This window comes from Myxocyprinus asiaticus, chromosome 13, assembly GCF_019703515.2.
Source record: "Myxocyprinus asiaticus isolate MX2 ecotype Aquarium Trade chromosome 13, UBuf_Myxa_2, whole genome shotgun sequence".
Classification (NCBI taxonomy): Eukaryota; Metazoa; Chordata; class Actinopteri; order Cypriniformes; family Catostomidae; genus Myxocyprinus; species Myxocyprinus asiaticus.
This window is the reverse complement of record NC_059356.1, coordinates 16,352,707-16,375,287: the sequence shown is the minus strand read 5'-3', so window position 1 is coordinate 16,375,287 and position 22,581 is coordinate 16,352,707. Positions and strand designations below refer to the sequence as shown.

The 22,581-nt window shown below is 37.3% G+C and overlaps 1 protein-coding gene across 5 annotated transcripts in view; it reads left to right on the top strand.

Annotated features, from left to right (window-relative positions):
* Positions 1-721: 721 nt before the first annotated feature.
* The window catches only part of LOC127449949 (myocardin-related transcription factor B-like), a 56,144-nt gene continuing 34,284 nt past the window's right edge, over positions 722-22,581 (top strand). For 4 of the 5 annotated variants that reach the window (XM_051713595.1, XM_051713596.1, XM_051713593.1 and 1 more), the window contains exons 1-2: positions 722-859; positions 15,040-15,123. The gene's annotated coding sequence lies outside the window, so the exon portion shown is untranslated. Of the gene's footprint in view, positions 860-14,956; positions 15,124-22,581 lie in introns of those variants that run through there. The other variant, XM_051713592.1, reaches the window with a different exon arrangement.

The window sequence follows — 22,581 nt, the reverse complement described above, 5'->3', positions numbered from 1 at the left end:
AAAAGTGCAACCTTTCCCATGACTCATACTATCTCAGTTTAGTTTGCGGTTATGTTGGCTCTCGTTTGGTTTGCAGATTGTGTGATCTCCAATTTTCTAAATGACTATTGAAACAAAAGGTCACCCATAAAGCCAGTAGTGTGTTACTGTCACTGAAGCTTTTGGCTATATCAAGGGCTGTTCTTTATCTCTAATGTTATGCAAACTTCTATAAAAATTGCCAGCTAATTCCCCACACCAGATGGCAGTATCATACAAAAGAAAAAGTTTATGAAAGACCACTATCTTTATTAATTGTTATATTGTTTGACATAATTCATGATCACATAAGCAGTTTTTCTTTCTTGTTGTTGTTGTTGTTGTTGTTGTTGTTGTTGTTTACCCCCCAAAATGTCTATGTTTATCACCTACATTTTTGCTTATAGCCTTCTTGGACTGATCATAAACATTTAATTTTAGGGTTCATGATCTTACACGGATAAGAAAGTATGTGACTAATAAATCCTACAGGAGCAGCATATTATTCCCATTATGTGCATTCCTCTGTTTTTTGTTCACATTGTTGTGTTTTCGTCATTTAGACTAAACTGTTTTGAGGATTACTCAAAATGAAAATGTAAATGAATAATGGACTTCCCTGTTTCGCAGTGTGGACGCGGTGTGTCAGCTGGGAGTGTGTTGTGAAGAGTTAACACAACTTCATTACATCATCGGGTCCAGCCATACAAGAGCGGCCATTTTTCTCCAACACTAACTGCTACTCCAGCGAAGAAAGAAAATAAATGTCCTGTCGGAAGTTTATTTTATTCTAGATGTGGCCTTTATGTGAATTCACCTGATTTGGAAGCCAAAAACAACGGTAAGATTTCCTCCTCTCGGACTGTTATGTCCTGTTGCCTGTGTATTGAATATAAGATGCAACTGTCGGACAGTTGATTGAATGAAACACAGTAGTTTGTCTAGTACATTAGAAGTGCTTTGACAGTTTATGAATTGGATACCTGCTCAATAGGCTAATCCAGAAGAATGAGTCATAAACTTCATTCTTACATAACAGGCTAAATGTTCATTTGTACATTTTTGCTTCTGAAACGTTGTCCTGTGAGTCTCAGAACTCTTTAGACATTTTAGGGGTTGTACCTTACGAGTGACACTAACACTAGGGGTAGCTCCGCGGGGTAAAAAGCTCCAATGATTTTATTTTCTCCCAAAACACTAAATAGTAACAAAAACAACCACATAACTTTCCTAAACACGTTTGTCACTAAACACTGGAAAATGTTCCTAATCCATGAGATCTTTACGTGTGGTCTCTAAAGGTTGATTTTGAGGCAGTTTGATTAATTTATTTTTATTTATTTTTTTTAAATGTAGCAACTTTATGTTGCTAATGAAAATCCCTGAAATTAACACACAGAGACAAAATACTCATTTATCATTTTCAATTTTGTTCAAATCAAAAAAATTTCAATAACTGTCCAATAAGTGAAAGGATAGTATTTGGGATAAAAAGCCCCCCTGTTGCAGGGGTTAAAGGCCCCTATTAAACACATTGTTTTTCTTAAGTGGGGGAATAGATTTGTTATGAAAAATGTTCAAAGTGGGTTCACATGGACTCATCCAATCATAATAGAGATTAGTTTGTTTATAGAATACCTGAGATGTAATAAAATGCCAAATGTGTTTGAATTTAACAGGAAATGGTTGACTTATTTTCTGTAGTAGTTATTTTGAGTAAGCATCTTCTAAATTTGTTACTCACAAACGCGTCTTGGTGTCTCAAAATTATTTGCATTAGTTGGCAGATTGTGCCCTATAACTATTGGCCCGGTATCTACACGATATCAGTTTAAACCCCCTAAGCGCTCCCCACACTTTGAGAACCGTGTTGATATTTTGTTTAAACTTTTGGCAGGCACCGCAGCTCGAACTGCACAAAGCATGTAATAGTGTCAGGTGCGTTGTATATGCGCTTATGTAAACAAAGATGTCTCGCGCGCCAGTTTCAAATGGGGGAATGATGAATTAACACTAATGTTTTGGTCGGTCCCTCACACAACACTATCGAATGGCTTCAGAAGAATTTATATATAAGGCACTAGAGTGAAGGGCGACTTGTATGGTACTTTTGGAACTTGGACAGCCTATCACCATCCTCTCCTCCCTCAGGCTTGTCGCTGACACGTGGTACCTGTAACTTTTCTCAGCGCTGGCCAGGATGGGACAATCACAGTCGTTTATTTATTAAGTTTACTGGAGTTTAAAAATGCTTTTATAGATAATTACTGAGGCGGATTAACATTCACAGGTATGAATCCTTGCTATTATTATTATCTTTAAAAAAAAAAACTATCCAGTGTAAAAGTCGCCATTGAGAGAAACGTTCTGCTATTTAAATGCAGATGAACGGAGGATTCGGTTTGCAATGTGTTCATGCCCAGGTGTTGCTCCTGCAGCAGTATCACTTTTATTTATTTATTTATTTTTGCTTATGTTTTTTGTATGATTTGAAAGTGTATTGGCATAATTCAAATGTTTTATGTATTTATGTAATACAGGAAGTATGCACAAAATAACAGAACAATGTTGGCATTGTGACAAATGTTCATTCAGATTCTTTTTCTGTGAAGTGTAACTTTTCATTCAGTTTTCATAATATTTTAACTTTTTTATATGACGATGAAAGAAAATGCTGTTAATCTTATAAATTTTGATCACTTTCGGTTAGGTTTTTTTCTTTTTGAAAAGGGGGCCGCAAAAGTTTTTGTTGTTTCAAAGGGGGTCCTGACCAAATAAATTTGAGAACCACTGCCAACATCACCACTTTTTTTTTTTTTTTTTTTCAAACAGAATTTTAATCGAAACAAATTATGTTGCTCCATCAATTTTCAATAATAATAATAATAATAATAAAATAAATAAATAAATAAAAAATTTTATATATATATATATATATATATATATATATATATATATATATATATTATTATTATTATTGTTATTTTTTATATCTTGATAAAAAATTTTGACCAGTAAAAAAGCTAATTTTCCTTAAGAGGTGCCTTTAGCCCCGTTGTACCCTAAATGTGGAGGCTGAATTTAAAAAAATAATAAAAAAAGATGTCTTTAAAACAGTCAAAACTATGTTTGGGGTATTTAATTATTTATCACATTTAAGAATTGTGCATTAGTAGTTTAAATATAGTAACGATTGTAATTGTTCTCTGAACTGAAGTCCAAAAATCTGTGTCTTGATCACACTTTCTTGAAGGTAGTTAAGGGTTTATCAAGTTAAATAATTATGCATTAATTAAAATAAGTAAATGATTTATAAATAATAGCTTATAAAGTCTGTAATTCTTCTTTGGATTGAAGACTGGCAGCTTTACACAATTTTTAGCAATATGACACAATAAACTTTTCAAAGTGTTTCTCATAGTAAGTTTTAGAGGTCGACCGATATATCAGTTTGGCCGATTATCAGTGCTGATTAACACATTTCTGGAACTATCGGTTATCACCAAAAATCCACACTGATAGTTTTTCCCGTTGCGTCCAGTGGCGGAGCGGCTGGGAAGGATCTGCTGTCGTTATACAGTATGAAAGTGGCCTCTAGAGGCGAGATAAAAACTATCACTTTACTGATGCCTACACTCTGCATGGAGCGAAACACTTCAGATGTAAATTTAAAACATCAACAACGTAAAGGTGTGTATACAGTACACTACATGTTGACATATAATTATAAAGTAATTAATTTGTTGACAAGATGCTGCATTAGTAGAGAACAGCAGTATGTTTGCAGACAAGGCTGAGAGGACGTTAACATTAAAGCTAACCTCAAGTGGTTAGAACAATGTGACAAAAATACACGCAAGTCCTACCCAAATGTTTAAATGTCATGATTGTTACCATCTATTACCATCTATTTGCATTAGTTTATATCCAGCTGATCACGTTTATGCATTCGTTAGCCAGCTAAGTTGCATATTTAAAGCTAGTGACGTGAGAAAGCAAATTAATATCTTCATGCAGCCGAGAGAAATGTATAAACAAATCAAACGCATCTGATTTCAATAAAAAATTGTATCCTCACTGTAATACGTTGACTTCAGATCGATCACATTCTTGCGCTAAAAAAGGCTAGACACAGCGCAACAAATGCAGTTTAACAGAAAGCAGGTGTCTCAATATGCTTTTAAAGTTCTTTTTAATTAGACACATCATCTAAAAAACAGCGTTCCTGCACGAGACGCTTAATAAACAAAAACAAAGGGAAACAAAGATGTTCATCTAGCACACGTTTACATAGAAAAAACAAATATATGGTTGCAAAAGCATTCAGTGTGAACAGCCCCTTACAGTTGGTGGAGGTCTTTGGCAGTTGCGTCTTGCTCTCTTATAAGCATTTCTCAGATTAAGCAATGAGTTGTTTAATTGCTTTTTCAGGAAAGATGTTCAACTTGGAAATGTGTCTCGAGATTCACGCATTCGGTTCGAGTCTGTTGTGTTCCATCTGATTGAACAGCCCCTGGCCTGTGCTCATAGTCTGAGCCGCTTCACCACCAAATGCCACTGCTTTCTGTGAATATTGCTACTCTACATACAACTGTACTGAATAAAAACAATGTGGTATTTCGCTGTTATTATGAAGCTTGAGTCTGGAGTAGTAGGAATCAGTGCAAGTGTAACACCATGTGAACTGTATATTGAAGCGTTTCCCCCCTCATTTTACTTTTGACTTAACATTTGAGAATATGGACCGACTAAAACTTTTTATTTGTTTATTTTATGCACAATGAAATGCTCTTTTTTTTTTTTTTTAAACAGCCAGGTTAGGAATGTTGTATGCAATAATATAACGGGGCTGAATGTGACACTTTTATATATATATATATATATATATATATATATATATATATATATATATATATATTATACTATAGATAGATAGATGTAGTTGACTTGGATAATACAAAATTTAATTAAACTATATTCTGTGCTTCAACTCAACAGCTGTGAGGGCATTGAGTGCAGATTGAAGTAGTCTTGAAGCTATTTGTTGCTGAAATGGTATTTAGTTAATTTAAATGTTGTTAACTATGCACACATTCATGGCATAATGGGTGTGTCTGCAAAGCAGCATTTTTGAACGCTGTCATGCAGTGACCTTTGGCCTTTGTGTGGAGGCATGGTACCTGAAACACTCCCAGTGTTATTCTGAGGAATTATTCTACATTGCAGCAGTCAAAGACACAGGTAGGGAATCCTCAAACTGATAGCTTTATTACTTCAATATTTTCTGGACCGTAGGTAAATTTTCCTTGCAATATAGAATAGTTAATTTTGTAATTTATTTTTCAAAGAGCTCAGCGAAGAACATGGTAAATCACAAAGGGGTGTGGTACACTGACCTATAATGCCACTATACTTGTGTTACTTTGTTTTTAACAGTTTGCAGCACACTGTAATACATTTGAATTCCCAAAGAAGTTGTCTCTAAATAGACTGACAAGCACCCAGGACTGGAAGGACCAGATTATTCTTGATATTACTTTGGCAGCTTTTCATATTAATTAACTTCACTATAATGTGCCAGGCAAACCAGACAGAGGTGTCCAAGATAGTGCATGTGTGTTAAAGTTAAGAATAATATTTGAACGCAGCTTTTAAAGGGCAGGGCCATGTGTTTTAACTCTGTGTATCTGTGCCAGTTTGCCTGCATAGAATCAATTGCCAACATAAGTTCACAGGTTTTTGTCCCCCCCTAAGGCTTTGGGGCTTCTCAGCTTATATGAACATCTTTTTTTTTTTCTCGGTTTTTCTAAATATATTTTTAGAGTGTTTTGAAAAATATTTATTTTCTTACCAAAATATATATCATAGAATACCTAATGCATATGTCATTAGACATGGACCTTAAAATAAAGCATGATGACTGACTAAATCTTACCCACCCCAGGTGTCAGTTCACTACAGTATGTTTCACATATGAGTCCTTCCTCAACCAGTACGTGCTGAAAGAATGAATGGCAAGGAGTGTTCCCTATTGATTAATCAAAATCAAAGGAATTCTGACCATGTTGAAAAGAACTGCCTGTGTTTTTAAATTGCCTTCCATCCCGCAGTCCATGTCCATATGTCTGCAATTGATGTGTGTGTGTGTGTGTGTGTGTATGCAGAGAGGACCTTTGAACCACAGCTGTGCTCAAGCAGGACTTGGAGAGTTGGAGGTCCTGGTATTTATAATGATTGTAAGCATGGTGTTTCCCTGGTGGTCTGGACATTGTTTTCTTAGTCTGCTGCATTGCCTGTTTGACTGAAAGTTTGAGGCTTCAACATTGTTATCGTTACCTGTAATCAATGGGCAAATGTTATTTTGAGCATTTAAACTGTAGTTTGAAATGTTCCAAGTTCACAAACAAGAATGAGGTAATTGCTTGTTTTCTCCTGTTAAAGTAAACATCATCCAGGCCTTTTTATTTATTTATTTATTTTTTAAAGATCTTAAACGGATGTCTGGTTAGAATTAGGACAAATACAGTAACAGGTTTTTTTTTCTGCATAATAACATTCCACTGTGATGCCCGTGACCTCATACTGTAGGCTTTGATGCCGCTGAACCAGATTCAGGTGTCTTTAGATCACAGGAAGTTAACATAATTAGTAAGTCAGCACCGCCAACCAAACATTTAAACTTTTCAAATGGTTTACAAATTTGCGTGGGATGCCACTCTCCGATAATGTTACATAAAGGACACCTTTGGTCAGGTCAGTATATCTCTATCAGTATATAACTGAGTGTAAAGAGGATGCATTAGGTGACACATAACATGTCCATGGTTAAAAAGCAGTATGCAGTACATCCTGTAACTGGTCACAATTTAATTTTAGTTATACAAAAATGAATATTCTGTCATCATTTACTTACCTTCAAGTTGTTCCAAACCCATATGACTTTGTCTTCCATGGAACACAAAAGGAGATGTTAGGCAGAATGCTCAGTTTCAGAAAATGATGTTACAATTTTGGGTGAACTATCCCTTTAAGTATTTCACCATTTTTAATTAACTTTTGCATTCACTAGCTCATATAAAATGGTTCTTCAGGGTGATGTATATTTTTTTTTTTTTTTTTTTTTTTTTTTTAAGTAAAAATTTATTTTCAGATGAAATTGCAACGTCCAAATCACGCTCGTCATTGTTTATGAGAACACAATTACTAACTGGTTATTATCATTATTATTATTATTATTATAATTATTAGGGCCCGAGCAATGATGGTTCTTCTAAGGATTATTATTTTTATTTTTATTATTATTATTATTATTATTATTATTATTATCAAGGTTTTCAGTACTTTTGGGGTACATAACATGCGTGAAAACTCTTGAAAGTTTGCACACACATCAGAGTCGCTGGCCATTAGGGCGTGGGAAACTTGCGGGGGGGTGGGGGGGGGGCTGTGCAGCACCACCTAGAACATGGGCCTGTTCGAGGGACTCTGTAGCACATCCCTTTTGAGCTACAGTCACCAAGCTTTGTACACATGTAGATCTCATCAAGCCAGACAACTTTTGCATTGACAGTCATAAGCTCTGCCCAAAAGGAAGTTGGCCATTTTGGATTGTTTGAAAAATGCATGCTCAGGAATTTGATATACTCCTCCCAGGGATTTCATGTTACAGGTACCAAATGTGGGCAACATCATGCCAAGACATTGACGATGCTAAATTGCAAAGGGATTTTTGATATATCGAACGGTGTTGCAATGGCGAAGCGATAAATTAACGTCAAAAAAATGGAATAAGGAAATGTCTCATATCTTCTGCATGCATGGTGTGATTTTACATCAAATTTGAGCCAAATGTTTGTCCTTACAGGCTGATCACATTGATGTGGATATTGTGGGTCACGGCCATAGCGCCACCAACTGGCGGAAGGAATTATGTCACTTTTAACAGACTTTGAAATATCCCTATTATGTTAACCTGAATTGCTTCAAAAGATTTTAGAATAATGTCAAGACAGTGCAGATTTAAAATTCTGAAGGGATTCTTGATATCTTAAATACTGTTGCCATGGCAATGCATTAAATCTCATCATTCATTTTTGTGCATATTCACCTGTTTTGAGGTATTTGGTAAGCTTGGTTTTTAAAATGTATTGCTAATAAACGTCTTAATTTTTATATAAATAAAATATAGTAAAAATATTAACTGAACAGAAAACTGTCATAATGTGTATATGTAATGAGTGGCAATTACAAGAAATGTCCAGCAGATGGCATCCAAGCTCCATGAATGCTTCCCAAAATAACAGAAGATATTTAGTGTCCTGTTTAGAAGGGATCCCTGTTTCGTACGGTATGTATATGAAGTATGTGTAACTACGTTCTTCAGTTAATTATATTTCTCATTTCATGTGTTAAACATCTCCAGTTCTTGAGATGGTGTTTGATTCATTTGATCTGTGTATGTTTTGATTGCTGATCCGGCGCTGGAATGTGTTATTTTGAATTTATGCTAAATGTTTGTTTTTGGCTGTTATCAATGTCGTTTAGTGTCAGCAGTTTTTCTGCAGCTTGCGCTCTTTTCCAGGAAATAGAAAAGCGAAATATGTACCTCCATTGTGATTGCCTTCTCGGCCCATATTGATTGTGTGTGTTTTGTCTTTCTCTCTCTCTCAGGTGTGGGGCAACCAGGTGATCTGATTGTTAATGTGCAGCACCGGCATGCAATGTGTTTTCTTCCTATATAAATCGAGTGTTTCATGGCTCTGTTGTGCCATGGGGGTTCATGAGTTGTGCCATCTTTTTTTTTTTTTTTTATCTACGCAGTGTTGATATGGCAACAAGTAAACAAATGAAGTTTCGTCTTACAAGCATGTGTGGAAACGTTTGAAGCGTTTGAGTTTGAGCTCTTTTCCAGTCGAATCCCATAGAAAAATGCAAACAAATGTGTCCCCACTCATATACATCAACTGAGGTGCAATCTTTATTTAAAACATATAGTTTTATATGGATGGATTAGAATCTTTAACCTCTTATGCAACATGGCGTTCACATGAGTGAATGCATTTGTTTTTGCACTAAAATTACATGCAGCGCCACAAAACGTATGTGTCTTGACTCGAGATGTTTCACAGTTTGTTCTTTTTAACTTGACATGGCATTTAAAAACACAAACAAGCTGTCAAAGACATCTATCTAGCGCATGTTTACATTGAAATCATATATAAAACAGCACAGATGGACACAAACACACTCAATGTGACTAGACTAGAACTCTGTAGAAAAGTTTGATCACACTTGCCTAGTCTTTATTATTTGTTACTGCACATTTTCACTTCAGGTAAATTGGTAAGTGTTTTTTGCATTGTTATAGCAACATCAGGAGTTTTCTAAATGTAAATTAGGCTGCTGGAGCATTCAGTGTCGGATCAAGTTTTGAAAAGTAACCGTGTACCCTGACGAAACAAAGTGTATTGCAAACAAAATTGAAATCGCAAATATTATTAGAGAGCTTTTTCTTTGTAGTAGACCTCCTTGGTTCTGGCTTTCGTGCGTGGACGTGTTTTAAAATGTCAATTGGTATTATTAGTTGACTGCCACGTAATATATGATGGGCATACAGCGTCTTATTCATTGTGAAACTGTGTTTTCTTAATGGCATGAATCGCACTGAAGGCCTAGACAAGGGTATTTTAAGGGTATTTCAACACCCACAACTTTCACTTAAATGTATTTTATTTTTGCGTGCATTTTATTATTTCTTTTTTTGGTTGCTAACTGCATATTCAGTTATTATGCACTAAAATATTTGCATGTTATTGCATTTAAAATGTAAGTAACACAATTACATAGGTATATAAGGATGATTTGTGAGTTTTCACTGCAAAACTACCCCAAAAAATGCAGAAAATTGCATTGCAAAATTTGAGAAAAGCAGCAGCAAATTCAGCCATTTTGTAATTCCAGCTAGCCAAATTACATGGCCATTTCCTAACTATACCATAATTTGATGACCAAACTTTAGTTGTGGCAATGTAACTGATTACGTTGTGACAACCGGAAAAGTGACATTTCTGTATTCATTGCCACAGTGTAACTTTGGAGCGGTGCCAGTCCGTCATGATGACGTTGTGGCAAGGTCGTGGTTCAGTAGTGTCACGGAGGGGACAAAGGACACAAAAGCAGAGATGACGGTTCAATGGTTTTATTAACAAAGTTCTCAATGTCAAGATAAGGCGCACCTGGCGCCGGCTGCAGAAGGCTGAAATCCAGCAAGCCGTAATGGGCTAGTGAAGGGTGTGTTCATATGATAAGTGTGCTTTGTGGAAGTCAGGAACAATCCGAAGAGAATCCGTTGAAGTTGGTGTGTTGCGAAGCAAAGACCAGATGATATAGTCCCCGAGACGCAGGCAAAGACCGAGGAATCCTCCTCCACATGAACTGTGCACAGAACTGGCGAGGGTGACGGCAAGCAGGAAGGTAACCGCACCTCTACGGGGGGGGCAAATGACAGACACACGAGCATGCTCCAACTACACGAGAGAGCACATTTAACATGACAGTTAACCATAAACGGGCAAATAATGAGGTGACACACAAGGAATAAGTAGGGAGTGCAATCAGAGTGAAGCAGATGGTAACAGGCGAGTAAATCATTGCTGTGATCAGCATCTCCCCGAGATCGATCACCGTTCCCATGGAAACGCTGATCGCGTGCCGTCTCCACCTGAGACATGACAAATGCCGGAACCGTGACAAATAGTTGTTTGTTGGTAACCAGTTGGTAATTTATGCTTTGAATAATTATTCTATGGGCGAACATATAGCATTCTAAACTAATTTATGTCCTACATTAATTTAGAGGCTATTTAAATAATTGTGCGTATGAATAACGAATGCAGACTCAAAGTTAATGTACTTCATTTATTTTGACCGTGCACAGAGAAAAAAATGCAACAACAGAATTGCAACGAAATTACAAACCTAAATGACTAATTTGCTCATATTAAAATCTACTTAAACTACCTTAACACCTAATGCCATGAATTACATTTGTTAATTTAATTTAAAGCCAATTTATGGATAAATAAAAATGGTAAATAACTTCATTACAATATAATCTTTAGATCTACAGATTTTTTTTCAATAAAGAATTATATTAAATTATAGCAAAAATGTCAAATTAATCAGTTAGCAATTAAATTTAATTGTAAATTACAATTAAAAATAGATAGATTCTCTGAATGGTGATTCATGAGACTGTCACCACATTTAGACAACATTATGCCAAGACATCGAAGATGAAAAATTGCGAACAGATTTTTAAATATCGGACGGTGTTGCCATGGCGATTCACTAAATTAATGGCAAAAATAGTCTCATTTCTTCCGCGTGCATTGTGTGATTTAGATTAAAATTGAGTTGTATATTTTTTTAGGGAGGGCTAATCATATGGATGTGGCTACTGTTGGTCACGGTCATAGCACCACCAACTGGCAGCAGGAAGTGTGGCACTTACAACAGACTTTGAAAAAGTTCTCTTACATTTACCCAAATTGCTTAAATTGTTTAAACACTGCTGATGGAAAATTTTGTGAAGTTGTAGTCAAAATGGAATGATGGCATATATCTATTACTCATTGTATGATTAGGGTCTAAGTTTACATTAATGTTGAGTTGTTGCTGTGTTCATCATGCTTTGTTTTCTGAAAGCCACCAAGTGGAAATGGACCCATGGTGCTTGGGCTCATCATCGCTGCTTGCAGCTATATTTATTATTATTATTCTAGTAGAAGCCATTGTCAAGTTGGCTCTGAATAGAAACTCTGTAGCACTAGTGTCTGGTGTTGATATGTTTCTGTTTACCCAGTTATAAAGGAGAACACTATGAAAATGCTTATTTCATCACTTTGGCCATTGTTTGAAATGATCAACAGGTTTAGGTAATTGTTTGCCACATTGTGGCTTGATGAAAATGGCCCACTCTAGTGAATCATAGACATCCGTAGTTCTGAAAATAGCTATTAAAAACTGTAACAGGTAAAGGACAGGCAAGGAGGAGGTGGGAACCGGCTGAACAGTAAACATAAATTTTAATGATAAAACTCAACATAAAACAAACATAAACAAACACAGACATGCATACAGCATGGCCGCACGCGTCTCTCCCTCGAACCAGCGTCTCCAGCTGCCCTTTATCTCGCTCTCTCACTGATCAGCTGATTCAATGCCAGCCGTGCTCCATCACGGCCCGGCCACACCCTCCTCCTCGTCACACTTCTCCCCTGCCTGATTCATTCTGGGGCGCCTCCAGTCTGACTAACATTTGTATGTATTTGTATGGTTTAGTGGGAACAGAGAAGTCAGTTATTAAACATTTTTTAGCATGACTTTAAGTGAATCTGCATCTTTCTGTGGATTGATTGTACATTTAAATCTAACATGCCCCATCAGCATGCCAATTGGCTGACAGCAGGCTATTTTGGTTTATGGTTTAACAATATCTCTGTGGACTCCCTGCTCTGGGCCAATGGTTTGAGGGCAAGTGGGAGGGGTAAAGGCCATGTGCACTCTGCTCAGGAACGGCCACTTGGGAATTAGCTGGCTTACTGAGAAAGTTGTTTGCAATGTGGGATCATTTTTGGGAATGGTAAAGGAATTTTCCCCCTCTCTTTCCTTTCCTCACTCAAGCGGGTCACACAGTGTTTTTTTTTTTTTTTTTTTTTTTTTTGCTGACTCCTGATGCCTCTGTTCTCTGCACACACATGGAAAAGCATTGGAGGGATTTCTGTTTTATTCCAGATGCTTATTCTGGCTGGTCTCACAACTATATTTAGTAACACAGCGGACCCCCTCTGGTTTACTGTGGATGAGTCATGCAGTGTTTGTGTGGGTTGAAGTGCTCATTGTGTAGTAATGCTGTAATACGGCCATTATAAAGTCAGCCAAACACCATTTGGATTCGTGTTTGGACTTTATGGAACAACTTTTAACTACTCAAATAAACACAATTGAAAAATCGACCCAAAGGATATTTTCCATTTAACATGGCAAACTCAGTTTAGAGACTTAAAGGGATAGTTCACCCAAAAATGAAAAGTGTCATAATTTATTCACCCTTATATTGTTCCAAATCTATATGACTTACTTTCTTCCATGGAACTGACAGCCTCAGTCACTATTCACTTTCATTTCAATTTAGCCAATTTATGTTTCAGTTTCAGTTACAATTGAGAGTCCATTATTCCATCACAATGTGTGATTTGTGTTTGAGTGCCCACACTACAGCTACAGTTGGCCTACCATGGGAAAGGTCAATTGTTTGCACTGAGTGCTCCATCATGCACATTCCCACTTCCTGTTCTAGGTGAAGTGTAAATGCATCTCAACGCAATGCATCCACAGCAGATGAGGTGTGGCAGTACTAGCACTGGCCATCCAAACCAAGTCAAGTTTACTGGCAGCTGGCAGTACAACAGTGTCCTCACATGGCCGAAGTTTCCTCTTCAAAATCTTAAACATTATTCTGTTTGAGTTTTAGAAATCGTGCTGGACTGAGATGGACTTCTTGGTGATCCTTTGTGAGAAAACAACAGAAAGTATTTGAACTCTTAAGTAAGATTGAAAGTAGAGAATTTGAGCAGAAAGCATGCCAAGGGGGGTTGTATTTCTGCTGCAGTTAAGACATTCACCAGCCTGTTGTTTTTAATTTGCTAAAGAAAACAAGACCACAGTGCACACTGAGTCACTTTAACTGCCTTCCCTGCTTTCCATAGAAAGTGTCTTATTTATTTATGTCTTGTTTATCTCAATAAAGCATGAAGTTCTTTAGTCCACATATTTAGGATTACATTTTTAGCCATTTGTCATAGAAATCAAAAGCAATAGTGAAGATGAAGCTGGCCTAAGACTTTACTTTCTAAAAATATATAGAATATTATTTTTCTTCCTCACATTGTTGCCATAGGCGGAGAAGCCACGACCCAAAAGAAACACTTTTTAACTACATGGCAATTCTTTATGTAAGTGAAAGACAGGACTGACTACTAGTTTCTGTTTAGTGTGGAAGAGAACCCAAGTGTGACCGACTTCAGGGTGGGTAGATGATTTTCAGTTTAAAGGGATAGTTCACCCAAAAGTGTCCCAAGCCTAAATTACTTTTGTATACGGAACACAAAAGGAGATGTTTTCATGAATATCTCGGTCCATCTTTTCAATACAATTGCAGTTGATAGTGACTCACTTTAGTCATGTGTCATAAAAGTGATCCATTCAACTCGTCCATCAAAGTCTTCTGAGGGCATACAATAGTTTTTGGTGAGAAACAACCCAAAATATACAGTGTCATTTTTCATTTAAAATCTTGACATACTTTGCGTGTTTATTAGTAGAGAAGCTCATTTACAGTGGCTCGCATGTTCAAGCAAATGAACTGTGAAAGGTGTTATACGAATGGATTGACCAAATTTAGACTATAAAGTCTAGACAAACAGATTTTTTTAACTTCAAAAATTTTGCAACTTAATTTGTAATTTACAAATGCAGTGTTTCTTTTTATATTTAAAATCTGTTTGAAGGACACTTCTAATGGTGTGAATAAAGATAAAAAAGTAACCACAGTATTTCAGATGTGCAAAAGAGACTGAATATTTGTCTTGTTTGTGCTTTAATTAATATTAATGTCTCCTTTGTTTGCGGAGGCTGTGTTTGAGTGTTGAGTGCAGACTATCATGAGCTTGTTTTCCATATTTCTTGATGGGCTCTTCTGTGGAGTGGCACACATCCATAAATATCTGTCAAGCTATTGTTTAGCTGTTAATCAGCGCACAAGCAGATTACCGTTTCCACAGCAACTGCACTGATTAGATGCAAACCGCCCTTCCCTTTCCTTGTCCTCTTCACATGCTGTTTTGCCAGCCAGAGGGAATGGTTCTGGTTTCACCTATGGAAAACTCTGCTGATGAAAGGGTTATGTAGTTCATTGTCATTCTCTTTTGTTTAATGTCAGCCTATTGCTGTGTGTTTCAGGGACACCATGACCTAGTGAACTTCTACAGGAGCACAGTGGCACAGAGTGTCCTTCCCCTGCCTGGCCCTCTTCTCCTCTGACAGGTAAATCTCACCCTCAGATGTTGATCTTTTATTAATAGCATTGCAAAACAGAGGATCAACTTTAATGGACAGTTTTCTTTAAACTGCTGTTTTTACCAAAAGGGATAGTTCACACAAAAATTTTAATCATTTACTCACTCTTATGTTGGTCCAAACCATTGACTTTCTTTCATCCATGGAACACGAAAAGAGTTGTTGCAGAATGTTCAGTCTCAGTCACCATTCACTTTCATTAAATTTTTTTGGATCGCAATAATATAATATAATAGGTTAACATTTTGCCTAACATTGCCTTTTGTGTTCCACAGAAGAAAGAAAGTCTGGTTTGAATTAACATGAAGGTGATGACAGATTTTTCATTTTTGGGTAAACTATTCAAAATTGAATTGGTTTGATTCCACTTAGTCCATTGCATTTAGCAAGTATTTAATTATTTGAACTGTGAGTTATGATAAATATGCAGTGGTGAATTTATTTATGAAGTATTATTATTATCCTATTGCATGATTGTCGAGTAAGTCTTTATACTACCTCTATGCTCCCATTTTAATTGTATTTATTTTTTTTATTTATTTTTTTCATTATTATTATGCTTTGGTTTTTATTTTATTATATTTTACATTCTATTTATTTTGCTTTTTATATGATATTTGTGTTTAATAAAAAAAATTTGGACTCTTGTCCAAGAAAAAAATAAATCCAAGCAAAGTTTAAAGGCATACATTAGCTGTTACATTGTTATAGCAAATGAGGACTATAGCACCATCTACTGAGGGATTCCACGTAAAAACTAGTTAACAAGGTTTCTGGCCTACTAATCAAAATATGGCACAGTAGCCATGCAGAGTTTTAATGCATTGAGGTTGAGTCTTTCACAAGCAACACCACTGAAGTCCTCTACACCACTATATCATTGTATGAATGCCATAAGGGCTTATTTAGGGTTATTAATGCTGAACGTAGACTTCTCCAGATAAAAACACAGTAGGCTGAGGATCCACTTGTGCCAAGTTAACATCATAATGTCTCTTACAGTAGGTGGTTGTGAGACGCGTTACTTCAAAACAAATACATGAGCCCATAGAGATGTGCCTTTGCATGTTCTCACCATAAACTCGGCAGAACTCAAGCCTTCAGAGAGAAAATCACCATGAGAAGATGGTGGGTGTTGTTTGAGGTATCACTGAAGCAAGAGTCCTCTCTGAAGACAAAAACAGTTGCTTGTCTCACAATGCTTTGTAGTTGATTACTTGTAATACTTGGCGATTTTGTAAGACAGCTTGGTTTCTTACAGTTTGTTGATTGGTAAAAGATTACATTTCTAAAGGGTAATTCAAATGGCTGATTTAAAAGTTTTTAAAGCTGAAGAACAAATTACACACTAGCTTTAATCTTTTTACTTGTCCAAGCCATCACTTTGAACAGAGGCAAAGCTCCATCCTTCCATGAAGAGAAAATAATTTCTGATAGTGTGTGAGGCTCTCCAGACAGAAGTAAGTCTCTTTCAGGGCAGAATAAGCAGATACTGTGGTTTTGCCAAGCCAGATCCTCTTTGTCTTTGGCTTGGCATGGAGGGGAGAAGCAGCCAAGAGTAGGATTTGTCTTTGACAGTAGCATTTGCATTGCAGAAAACCTGTAGCCCCAGCTCCCGTCAGTCAATCTGTCAACAGTTATACTGCATCTTTGAATTGCAACCTTCTGGACACAAAACCAAACTTCTGTGTCAAGACAGACATAGTGCAACAAAGCATTCTCAATTTAGTTAAACACTTCTGAATTAAGAGAACCTTCTTTGTCCTTTGAGTTCATTGGTGTAGCAAACAAAAGGTAACCTCAACATATTAAAATTAATTGTTAATAGACTATATTTTGCTTATCAGGATCCTCTTTTGATTCTATGCTGATAACAGTGGTGAAGGAGTAGACTGTTTGTTAGACTTAGATTTAAGCTCTCTTTCATCTGTTTATCATTTTGGAACCACTCATTTCCCCCCTGGATTTGATTTTCAGGGGCATTGTTTACCTTTCTGAGGGCAACTTTTTTTTCTAACCATTTAAAACATAAACAGTCACAACTATAGAGCTGTTCAGCCGTGACAGCAGTTTGTATGCAAACCCAGAAGTCTAATTCGCCATGGGTTCCCTCTGGATTTTACTATGGGTTTAATAAAGGGTGTTTTGGATTTATGAATAAAATAAGGTCTGGTTAACATTACTTGATGATACGTGGACGTTTTGCTCTACAACATATATTACACACTTTCATACCTCAAATGTGAATTTGGAAGCCGCCTTATGATAAAAAAAAAAAAAAAAAGTATGCAATTCAGTACGGTTTAAATTCACATTTGAGGTATGAAAGTGTGTAATATATGTACGTCCGTATCATGGCAACACGAATACGTCACACAAGAACTCTGCTTGAACTCCACCCTCTCATGAAGCTTATCGGAAGCGATGATTTAGAGTTACAATTTACTTAAATATTGATATTTTTTCACACCAAAAGTGATCGTATTGCTTTAGAAGACATTAATTAAACCACTGAAGGTGTATGGATGACGTTTATGCCGACTGTCTGTGATTTTGGAGCTTCAAAAGAGAAATCCATTCACTTGCATTTTAAGGACCTGCTGAGATATTTTTTAAATTTTCTTCAAATGAGTTCTGGTGAAGAAAAAAAAAGTCATACACACCTGGGATATCATGAGGGTGAGTAAATAATGAGAATTTTCATTTTTGGGGGAACTATCCCTTTAAATAAGTCAATTTAATCAATTCAAAATACATATTCTCAAAATTGAGAATTTACTACCTCTTACCCTAAGAATTAAATCAATATAAACTAATGTTTTATATGAGTTACAGTATATGAGGACTATCATACAATATTAGGAACTATGTCACATGTTAAAAATAAATAACAAAAACAGAAGAAATTACTACACTGCAATTTTTGCCCCCACATTTTGAAGTTTGGAGGCATTTTTGCTGGTGCATTTTTGCCCCAAGCCCCCCTTAGTTTCTGACCCTGGTTTGAACCAACAAACTTCTGTTTGTGAAATGTTTTGCTTGAAAAGTGTGCTTGTTACCTTTCTTTAAAATAAATGCCACTTGGTTTGATTGTTTTCTTTCATAATGCGATTTACATTTATACATTTTAATATGTGGCATTATTGTCCAAATATTTTGCAGCTACTATATCCAAAATATTTGAAAACAATGTTTTTGCTAGACAGTTGTAGCTCTCTTAACCTTGAAACTTTTTACTTGGAAACTATAGAAATATAAAAGTCCCCCACTGATAGTCAAAACCACAGCCAATGAAATTTCTTTAAAGCAATGTTTTATTACATTGTAAAGTCATAGAAGAGTGATTGCTAGAACAACACTGGCACTGAAGCTTAAAGGGATAGTTCACCCAAAAATGAAAATTCTCTCATCATTTACTCAACCTTTTGCCATCCCAGACGTGTATGACTTTTTTTTTTCATCTTCTGAACTCAAATGAAGATTTTTAGAAGAATTTCCTAGCTCTTTTTGTCCATACAATGCAAGTGAATGGGTGCCAAAATTCTGAAGCTCCAAAAATAACATAAATCAGCATAAAAGTAATCCATAAGACTCCAGTGGTTTAATCCATGTCTTCTGAATCGATATGATAGGTGTGGGTGAGAAACAGATCAATATTTAAGTCCTTTTTTATTATAAATTCTGTTTATTTGTTTTATTGCACTGTACAGCAACAGACTAGTGTCCATTTTAGTTTTTAGTTTACAAACCGTGAGGGTAAGCTAAGCTATGAGAGAAGGTATCTCCCTTTTTGATTGGTCTACTACACCACCCACAAAACTACATATATTGTATATTCCTAATACGTTGCTCATAATTTGGAAAGTGACAAATTTTGAACCTTGTGTGCATTATACTTTATGGAGTTTGTTTTATACATCTCTGCGTCTGAGTCTTGAAATATATTAATGCAGTACATTGCTAAATTAGACATTACTAAATTGGTGCAGTACATTGCTACATATGACTGTGTACTGTGTCTTAGTTTTTAGTTATGGACATTTACCCATATGGGCAAGTAAAGCCCTGTTCACAAAGAGACACGATCTCATTCATTTTCAATGAGAGCACAGCAACTTCAGGCAACACGAGCGACAGAGACCATTGGTGACAACATATTGCAAGCAACGCAACAAAGTTGAGAAGTTTAACTTTATGCAAATGACGAGTGACATTCAGGAGCAACAACCAATGAGAGAAAAGACAGTGAAGATCATGTCATCAGTCTTCTGTCACATACTGATGTCTAGTGCAGGCAAGACCGAGAAGTTATGTTGAGGGATTTCACTGTTAAGTAGCATACGATGGCACCACGGATGGCCGCCTCGGTGTGGAGCTCTCCAGTTCTTTTGCTGTTTTTGTTTGTTTGTCCTGTGTTTAGTAATGTCAGTTTCACCAGAGAAGATGCAAACGAGGGAAGCGAGTCGGTGCGCTGGTCAAGCTGCGTCAACGTGGCTTCCAAACCACGCTGCTGAGCATACATCTAGTAAATCTTCGCTCTCTTCCTAACAAAACGGACGAACTACTTCTCCTAACCTGTACAAATAAGGACTTTGCTAACTCTGCTGCTCTGTGCTTCACGGAAACCTGGCGGAAACCATTCCGGACAGCGTATTACATCTGCCAGGCTTTCAACTGTTCAGAGCTGATCACATCGCGGAGTTATCAGGGAAAACGAGTGGTGGTGGAACATGCTTTTACATCAGTGCAAGTTGGTGTACAGATGTAACAGTGTTGAAGGAGATGTGCTGCCCTAATGTAGAAGCACTCTTCCTCAACTGTAAGCCTTTCTACTCGCCACAGGAGTTTGCCTCATTTATTCTGGTGAGTGTTTGCATTCCTCCACAAGCGTGTGTGAGCACAGCGCTGCAACAGCTGACTGATCAGATCACAGACTCGGAGCAACAACACCTGGACTTATTATTATTCTTGGGGATTTAAACAAAGCAAACCTCACACGTGAACTGCCCAAATACAAACAGCACATTACATGCCCAACCAGAGACAGAAATATACTAGATCACTGTTACACTACATTAAAGGATGCATATCTCTCTGTTCCTAGAGCAGCTTTGGGACTTTCTGATCACTGTCTGGTTCATCATCTTCCAACATACAGACAGAAACTAAAATCAGCTAAACCTATTGTTAAGACTATAAAGAGATGGACAAATGAAGCAGAGCTGGAACTACAAGCCTGTTTTGACCGCACTGATTGGAGTGTTTTTGAAGCTGCAGCAACCGACCTGGACGAGCTCACAGATACTGTGACATCATATATCAGTTTCTGTGAGGACAAGTGCATTCCTACTAAGGACTTATTTAACATACAACAATGACAAACCATGGTTTACAGCAAAACTCCAGCAGCTTCGTCAGGCCAAAGAGGATGCTTACAGAAGTGGGGATAAAATCTTGTTTAATCAGGCCAAAAGCACACTGACAAAGGAGATTAGAGCGGCTAAAAAAAGCTACTCTGAAAAGCTGGAAAACAAGTTTTCAGCTAACGACCCTGCATCAGTGCGGAGTGGCCTGAAAGATATTACCCCCAATACTGTAGAGAATCAACAACTGGCTGACAAATGTGTTTTACTGTAGATTTGAAAAGCCCAGTCTCATGCCCCATTCCAGCTTTGACCTTCACTTCACACAAACAGCAACACCTCCTGCAACCGTCCTCCTCCCCCATCCTGCTATTCAACCTGCACTTAATATCTGTGAAGAGGATGTGTGCCTAGTCTTCTGGAAACAAAAGACAAGGAAAGCACAGGGCCTAGACTGTGTTTCACCCACTTGTCTAAAAGCCTGTACCAACCAGCTGGCCCCCATCTTCACACAGATCTTCAACACATCACTGGAGCACTGTGAAGTTCCCAGCTGCTTCAAACGCTCCACCATCATCCCTACCCCAAAGAAACCCAAGATTGCAGGACTTAATGACCACAGACCTGTTGCCCTGATGTCTGTGGTCATGAAGTCATTTGAGAGACTGGTGTTGGCCCACCTGAAGCACATCACTGTGTGACAAATCAGGTTCTCAATGTGGAAAGGAGAAAGCAGGGACCGGGTGAACAATCCACGTCAGACATTTAATAAACACTTTTCAGTGTATAACAAAACAAAAACATGCACTGCTTTTCAGCCAGCTACGTATAAACAAAGACACACATACACAGACAGGCTTCATGCATCTCACTCTCTCTCTCTCGAACTGCAGCTCTGGCTCCACTTTATCCCTCTCCCGGCTGATTGATATCATTCTCCCCCAGCTGTCCCTCATTGCTTGGCCACGCCCCCCCCACCCCCCCCACCCCCCCCACACACACATACATACCCCCATCGCCCGACTCAGGCCAGGGAGCCATCCGGCCTGACTTACTCCCCCACATTGCCTCCATTGTGAAAAAGACCCAGCAGAGGATGTACTTCACCAGCTGAGGAAATTAAAGCTGCAACAGGTGCTGCTGATCCAGTTCTACTCGGCAGTCATTGAGTCTGTCCTCTGCTCTTCATTAACTGTCTGATTTGGTTCAGCTACCAAGTCAGACATCAGAAGACTTAAAAGGATAGTCCAGACTGCTGAGTGGATTATTGGAACTCACATTCCCACCCTCCAAGAACTGTACACCTCCAGAGTGAGGAAAAGGGCTGGAAAAATCGCTTTGGACCCCATTCACCCAGCACACTACCTTTTTGAACTGTTGCCCTCTGGCCGCCGCTACAGAGCTCTAAGCACCAGAACAGTCAGGCACAAGAACAGTTTCTTCCCTCAGGCCATTCACCATATGAACAGTTGAAACTGCCCCTAATACTCTCCATTGTGGCAATACAATCATGTGCATATTCAACTATTCATCCATATTTATATTCCATTTATATTTATTTGACATATCCTACCTCTTCTGCACAATACATTAAATCACCTTGCACATCTGTATATAACATATTTGAATAACATTATTGCCCTACTGTAGTTTCCTCTATATATTTCACTGTTTACATATATATGTTTATATGTATATTTCAAATGTTTGTATGTATATGTATATTTTTTTGTATTATCTTTGCACTGGAAGCTTCTGTCACCATGAAAAAATCCTTGTGCATGTAGGCATACATGGCAATAAAGCTCCTTCTGATTCTTCTCATTCAGTATAATTTGTTTGTAACCACATGCATGGATATAATAAAACAATTATCCGTGGAAAACCGTGTCAGATACCATCAGCTTTCTGAGTTGGTTTGATTTATATTTTGATAGATTGATTGTTATTAATGATATAAGGCAGCGAGCACTGCTGCAGGTTATAAAAAACCCTCCCACCTGCAGAATGTCAATTTTTAGAGGCAAGAGAACTGATTCCTTGTCAAATTAGAATGATATCT